Source organism: Vanessa atalanta, chromosome 2 (assembly GCF_905147765.1).
Source record: "Vanessa atalanta chromosome 2, ilVanAtal1.2, whole genome shotgun sequence".
Lineage (NCBI taxonomy): Eukaryota > Metazoa > Arthropoda > Insecta > Lepidoptera > Nymphalidae > Vanessa > Vanessa atalanta.
In genome coordinates, this window is record NC_061872.1 from 1,473,493 (window position 1) to 1,481,688 (window position 8,196).

Below are 8,196 nucleotides of genomic sequence, written 5' to 3' on the forward strand. Positions count from 1 at the left end.
TTGTACCAGTAAGTGGGATTATTGCTGTGTCCCAGTTTAAATGGTGAGTAAGCCCTTGTAACTATAGGCACAAGACATACCATCTAAATTTCCAAGGTTGATGGCGCATTGATGATCTGAGGATTGCTTAAGACATTTTATGGTGCTAATGCCTAAGTGTAAGGTTAGTGACCTCTTATCAACAGGCCCATTTGCCCGTCCGGCTACCTATGCTATAAAAATATATGCACTGGCGGTCAGAGTCACATACGACCTTCTAAAGTTTCAAGATCGTGTCATACAGTGAGTTTGAGTTTTTTCGTAGATGTATTGAAATTTCTAATACGAATTATTTTGAAGCTTGTCACGTCATATTCAAATTCAACCATGAAATTTGAAACGAAAGAAGTTTACTTTAAAAAGATAACATTTATCTAGAAAATAATATGTACATAATACTTTTTATTATCAGCGAGAAAGTATTTTGTGCAAATCGTAATCGAGCTAACATAAGCTAGAATTATGAGTGCATTATCCGAAAATTTAAAAACGGAACCACGCTTGAGGACCACTCACCCTAAAAGCAACAATTACGTTCCAGTGAGTAAAGCGGAATGCGACAGGATTTCAATTCGCCTTACATGGTCTGCTAAAACGTTTGCCACTTCGAGTTTCCTTTTATATATCACTAACTGCTTCTCGCAGCTTCGCTTGTTTTGAACCGGATCATCGTATTATAATTTGCATTCTTATAAAACCTATGAGAATCGAAATGAAAATGCTTATTTTTTCCGCTGTAAAAAACACTTACGCCTTTCCCTAACGTAAAGTAGGGGGTGTGAGGGGCTCACCGACGCTGATTGCGCCGGAATACCTACTGAAGAAACCAGCGATACCCACTCCGTCTTTTTAGGGGGGCATCACGGGATCCCTTGCACAAGCAACCGTGACAAACTATGCGTGAAACAACTATTAAAGTCAACATGTCCAACGAATCAGTAATGTCAATTCACCTTCGCTTAGAAAAAGAGAGACGTTTAGGTAACAATAACTTTAACTCCTTATTAACAAGATGACTTATATTATCATTGTACATTTAAAGCAAACATACATTCAATTGAGAACAGCAACTGCAATGAATGCATTTAAAAATAATGCGTTTAAAGTAAGTCATATTAATATTATGACTATAAACGTCAAAATGTTATTTCAATACTAGCTCGACACCTCGACTTTATAAGGGCGAAATCAGAAACCTGACGGTTCAATCTCGTATCATGAGTTCAGTATGTATGTCTGTATATATCATACACATATACGGAAGAATTGTATGTATTATAAAGATAAAAGAGTTCCACTCTCTCATTGATTATTAAAATTCTATATTATTTTCAAAATCTGTCAAAAATTTTAGTCCCATTGCATTAAACATTTACTTGCCCGCCTTTTTCAAAAGAATTCCCTTTAAAATAATATAAATATATAAATAATATTTAGTATTTATTATTATTCAAACTTTTACCATCAGATGTGTTTCAAATCGGAGAAGAAATTAGTGCATCATTTTATTCTATGAGTAGAAGGCGTTGCTTCATAGTGACTACTACTAAAACAAGGCTTATAGCTACAAATACAACCGCCGTCCACTAAATCTATCTAAATACAAATCCACCCACAGATTAAATTTTAGATTTCAAGAATATAATATTCAAGCATTACTATGCATTATATTTTAATAAAAATATTACGTATAAACGTTCATTCTTTTTTTACATCAACTTTAATAGCCAGTAAATTTCCCACTGCTGGGCTAAGGCCTCCTCTACTTTTTGAGGAGAAGGTTTTGGAGCATTTTCCATCACGCTGTTCCAATGCGAGTTGGTGGAATACATACGTGGCTAAATTTAGTTGAAATTAGACACTTGCAGGTTTCCTTACGATGTTTTCCTTCACCGCCGGGCACGAGATGAATTATAAACACAAATTAAGCACATGAAAATTCAGTGGTGCTTGCCTGAGTTTAAACCCGAAATCATAGGTTAAGATGCACGCGTTCTAACCACTGGACCATTGTTATTTTATTATAGAACAAGTCTCTTATTACATTTAGTACGTTAAAAGTCTGTATATCTATAAATAGTAAAAAATATCAAAAATAATATTGTTTTTGAAAAAGATTCATTGAATTTGTATGAATCACGCCTTTGTACATCTTCTTGAGAAGATGTTAGGTAAATGTATTGTATCGTATAATTAATTTTAAATAGCTCACTGCGCCTTAGACCTTCACTCGAGGAGGATGCAACTATTCCACCACGCTGTTTCTAAACAAGTTAGTGGCAGATTTCACCCAGCAAAATTATTTTTTCATCGCTGACACCGATACAGAATGAATATAAACACAGATTAAGTAAGTCAAAACTCAGCGGTGTTTTTCCGGGTCTTAACTGGGTCGCCGCTACTCTGTACATTTTATAAATTCATATAACATGATAAATTTATCGGTTTTTAAATTAAGCTTTTAGTCAATACAGAAGTATATATTCTTTCTAGGAAATGAAACATTTCCACGGAATACTCGAAGCACCGTCGAAGCGAAGAAATTTTAAAGTTAATAGTTTTAAAAAAGAGGTTCTAGTTATGTCTGCGAACAATATATCAAAACTGCTTATAATATTTTCTATGAATATAACTTGGACCAATCGTGACGTCATTGGGTTGGCTCAGAGCAAGAAAATTTGTATTCCGAAACTAAAGGGGGACACATGAAACGATAAGAACGAGAAAGCAAATATTAATAAAAGTTTGCGTAACAGAGCTTAGCGGAACAAAAACAAAAGTTTTTTTGGCAAAAAAATCGTCAAGTTATACATTAAATGTGTTCCAATTTGATCGGCTTACTTGGTAGGGCTTCGTGCGAGGTAGGAACCACCCACTTATCAAATAATCGACTACTAAGTAGCAATACTTTGTATTTTTGTGTTCCGGTTTGAAGGATAACATAACATCTTAGCTCCCATGATTCGCGCATTGGCGATGTGAGGAATGGTTAATCTTACAGCGCCAATGTTTATAGGTGGCGGTAACCACCTACCATCAGGTAACCCATTTGTCCGTCAACCTACCTACATTATAAGAAAGAGACATAGAATACTAATCTTTTAATTTTGGGATGTCATTTTTGGGTGCTTTTCGATAAAATATTGAAAATCATCATTTTTTTACAGTTTATTAATAAAAAAAATACTTAGTGTATGATTTCACAAATACTTATGAATAACGTTTCCATCACCTATCTAACTGATATTATAAATATGAAAGTAACTCTGTCTGTCTGTTGTTCTTTGACTGCCAAACATACAAGGAAAGACAACTAGTGTCTTGAGAATTCACAACCTGGTAATGGGGCAAAGCTCGATGCCCGTACCCGGAATGGCATTGCTAGTCAGAAAAAAACCCACGGTAATAATATTGTTGCCTCATAATACATTTTGTTCACTGTGACCATTTTCATTGTCAACGCTGACTAATCGTGATTTCATTCGTTTATGTCAATTAGTATACTTTCTTTTCTGTCAGTATCTAATCCCATTTTAACTTACGACTACTACCGATACGACTTGGGAACCTTCAAGAAAAGAGCGTACTTATTCCTTAAAGGCCGCAACGCTCCTACAGCCCCCCTGTTGCAGATGTCCATTGGCGGTGGTAATCACTTTCCATCAGTTGAGCCTCTAGCTCGTCTGCCCTCTATAACATAAAAAAAAATTTAGCATAACCATATAAAGATCAGTCACAGGTCTTAGGGATCTCCAAGATACTAATGTAACATAGATTACCTATCCAGCAGGCATTCTAAGAATTATTTAACTAGCTGGATTCAATCAAACCTAAAACCTTTCAATCTGCAACCATACATCCTAACCACTAGATGAACGAGTGTAGTAAATATACTTGTAATATTTCGTTCATTTATCTTTTTACATTTGTATACCGCATTGCCTTGTCAACCTATTTTTGAAAACGACGGTCGACGTCATAAATTATACTACATTTGGGAGACGAATTTTCTAGAAATTTATGTGAACGCATCACAAATATTTACAGCGTGTGGGAAGAAAATCAATAATTGAATGAATTGAGCTATAAATGCTGATTATTTTGGGACGAATAAATGTCCGCATATTTAAATAAAAAACAATGTTTTCGGGCAGATTAACATACTAGACAGGAAAATAAATGGTTGTTTCCCCCATAGACATCGTGGGATGGTTAGAATTGTAATATTCCTCACGGGGTCAATGTATGCATAACACGGAATTCAAGATACGTTCTTGTTATAAACGCTTATTCACATTTTAATTCGTATAGGATCTATTGAGAAAAATTTCCACAAGACAGTTTTCATGGTTTTCAGTTAAAGTAGTAATTAAATACAATACGTTATTTTTTAATCTGTAGACTTTAATAATATTTTGATTAAGGATAATTAACCGATTCGGAATGTAACTGCTACTGACAAGAACCGGCACGGAATTATTTGTAACAGGCTTAGAACTTACGAAGGCTATAATATAATTCGTATATGAGAACTAGCCAAGACAGACCTTTGGCTACAATATATTATCCCAAGTTATAAGAAGAAATGATATTTTATGTAGTTATAAATAAATTTCAGAAAGGACTATTTAACTTGGCACAAATTTAGATCTCACTTCTTTTGTCGTTGAAGACAACAACCAAGGTATATATCATAATATTTAATTTGGCTCTCATTTTTACATTTATGTTTTTGATTCGATTTACATTAACACCAATTACCTTAATACTAACTTTGTATCTTGATAATTGCACAAAACAATTCATACATCATCAATAAGCAATAACAATTACACTTTATCGCAAAATTATATCATATCTTAAATGTTAACACCTTGCTGCTCCAGAAAGAGTAAAGTGTAAAGTAAAGTGTTTTGTATCGAGCTTCCTTCACTTATATAAGCCTCACTATAAATCACGTGACTCACAATAGCATTAGCATTAGCATTAGCAGCCCGTAAATGTCCCACTGCTGGGATAAAGGCCTCCTCTCCCTTTGAGGAGAAGGTTTGGAGCATATTCCACCACGCTGCTCCAATGCGGGTTGGCGGAATACACATGTGGCAGAATTTCGTTGAAATTAGACACATGCAGGTTTCCTCACGATGTTTTCCTTCACCGCCGAGCACGAGATGAATTATAAACACATATTAAGCACATGAAATTTCAGTGGTGCCTGCCTGGGTTTGAACCCGAAATCATCGGTTAAGATGCACGCGTTCTAGCCACTGGGCCATCTCGGCTCACAATAATGAACAGAAAAGTCAAAGTACCCTCATATTTAATATCAATGTTATGACTCAAAAATAACTTAAATTAAATTATTATTATTACAGAATTGATTAAAACATACAATACATAGTGTAAGCCTTGTTTGTAATCGTCTAATTATTTATTTATTTCTTACTTAATCTGTCACACGCATCAAAATAGTATCACCGTAAATCAGTTTTCAACATTACACGAGTTAATGGCAAAGTATTTTCCTACAGAATATCATTTCTATTACGGAATATTCTAAATTATTCATTCGAAATATAAATTAATTTAATTTATTCGCTGCAATGAAATTTATTCTAAAATAAACATCATTATGAAAAAAGTAATTACTGAGTGTTTTAGCGGTTCTTGTCGGCAGAACTTACATTCCGAAACAGTGATAGTTTTAAATTTAAATAACTTGTAAAATCAAAAGTTCTTGAAAGAGACTACTAAAATGTATATTTTCAATTTTGATTGTCACTAGTAACGATGGGATGAGCAATATTTCAACTTCACCAGTTAAGTGGAACAAATTGAAGTTTCAGTTGTTTATTTAACTCACACAAAAAACTCTTCAAAGGCTTAGTTTAGTAATTTTTAGTAACTAAGTTTTTTTTAATTTTAAATAATAGCTTTTTGCTTTTTACAATACTGCTTGGGTTGATGGAAGTACAAATGGACATCTGGTGGTAATTGAACACCATCGCCCGTGGACATTGAGGCTGTTGCAAATTATAACCTTTGAAACATTCGTAGCCTTGGGAACTAAGATGTTCCGTCCCTTGTCCTTATAGACATACTGGCTCAATGATCCTTGAAAACGGAATACAATAATACAAAGTATCATTATTTGAACGTGGAACACATGATGTGTGGCAGATTAAAAATCGCACGCGACATTAGCGAAATAATCATTGCCTTCGTGGCACAAATAAAAGTAAAAAACTAAACATCTTAAAAAAAACTTGGCACAGGCTATTGAAACAAATTATAATTAAAGTTAATCAATAACTATGAAGTAAAATATATAAATAAAATATAATAAAAAAAACGTAAAGCGTCGTTCATGATATTAATTTTATTTTTACTGCGTGTGCAGTACACACACATTCACACGAGGAAAGGGCGAAGTGTATAATACACTCGCCAAGTACACAAGAGGGAACTACTCAGAGCGTCATGCCGTTTGCCGTCATGGTATATGAATTGGTCTTAACCCCAAGGCGCCCCAATAGATGTTTCACATCACAAACGTCTTTATAACAACCGTGTGACGCCAAAAGGTTGGTCACTTAGCATATTTTGTGGGAAATAATATAGAAAACCGTGTATATAAACGTTTGAACAGAAATGAATTCGCTGTCATAGTAGACTGGCAACTGTAATGAAAAGGTGCAAAAACAATACTAAAGCACCTTACGACTTGGGAACTTTCAAGAAAAGAGCCTAGTCGTTACTTAAAAGCTAGCAAATAAACCTGCAAGATGTCCAAAATCAAAATAAACTTTATTAAAGTAGCCTTTTGAATCGACATTTTACAAAACTATATTAAAAGTAAAGTTACCACCGGTTAGGGATGTAGATTCTACCGAAAAGACCGGCAAGAAGTTTTATAGTTACTCTTTACTGTAGATGTCTGCTCGTTTGCCACCTATGACAAAAAGTATCCTCATTTTAATGCTTTAAGTACACTACTGTAGGGGTAGTTAATCGCCCAAATAATCAGAATTGTGAATTAATGCCGGAATTCTATTACCATTCTAGCCATAATTCCACACACTCATGATTCTTACAATAGCTATTTTAACGTTTTTCGTATACATATTCAAGACTCCAATTATTATATAATTTTATACTCTTTTGTATCCACGTATGTAATAAATCAATGGAACGTATAATATTTTTCAAACAAACCTTTTCAGTCACTGCTTAGATGTTACGTTTCTTTCTTAGTGTCGCGACACGATTCAGTTTAATTATGTGTTATTAATCCAAAAGAATCAAGGTTAACGACATAGCTCGGCAAAATAGAAAATTAATGGCCATAGGATAGAATTAGTGCTCGTTGTAGTAGACTGGGTATTAAGTCGTTACTTTATGGTCGAGTAGTGTGTACACCGGTTTTCATGGGTACACCACTCCGAGGTCCCGGGGGCGATTCCTGGCCGAGTCGATGTAGAAAAATTTCATTAATTTTCTATGAAAAGAACAGATACTACACTTTGATCTTAACCAAAAGGCCGAGAAGAGTCGAGATGGCCCAGTGGTTAGAACGCGTGCATCTTAACCGATGATTTCGGGTTCAAACCCAGGCAGGCACCACTGAAATTTCTTGTGCTTAATTTGTGTTTATAATTCATCTCGTGCTCGGCGGTGAAGGAAAACATCGTGAGGAAACCTGCATGTGTCTAATTTCAACGAAATTCTGCCACATGTGTATTCCGCCAACCCGCATTGGAGCAGCGTGGTGGAATATGCTCCAAACCTTCTCCTCAAAGGAGAGGAGGCCCTTATCCCAGCAGTGGGACATTTACGGGCTGCTAATGCTAATTTTCTATGTTGTCTTGGGTCTGGGTTTTTGTGGTACCGTCGTTACTTCTGATTTTCCATAACAAAAGTGCTTTAGCTACTTACATTGGGATCAGAGTAATGTATGTGATGTTGTCCAATATTTATTTATTTATTAAGTGAAGAGTGTCAGCAAACGTAGCTTGAGCCATGTAAATAAGTGGAGATATAATATTCGTAAGGCAACGAGTCCGGAATTGGAGTAGGAGAGCTAAAGATCCTCCTCAATCGTGTATGTCCAGCAGCGGACTGATACGAACTGCTGATGAATTAATAAGCGTAACTCAT

The 8,196-nt window shown here is 35.1% G+C and overlaps 1 pseudogene; it reads right to left on the reverse strand.

Moving 5' to 3' along the window:
* Positions 1-7,438: 7,438 nt before the first annotated feature.
* On the reverse strand, positions 7,439-7,592 carry LOC125076046 (annotated as a pseudogene).
* Positions 7,593-8,196: the final 604 nt, after the last annotated feature.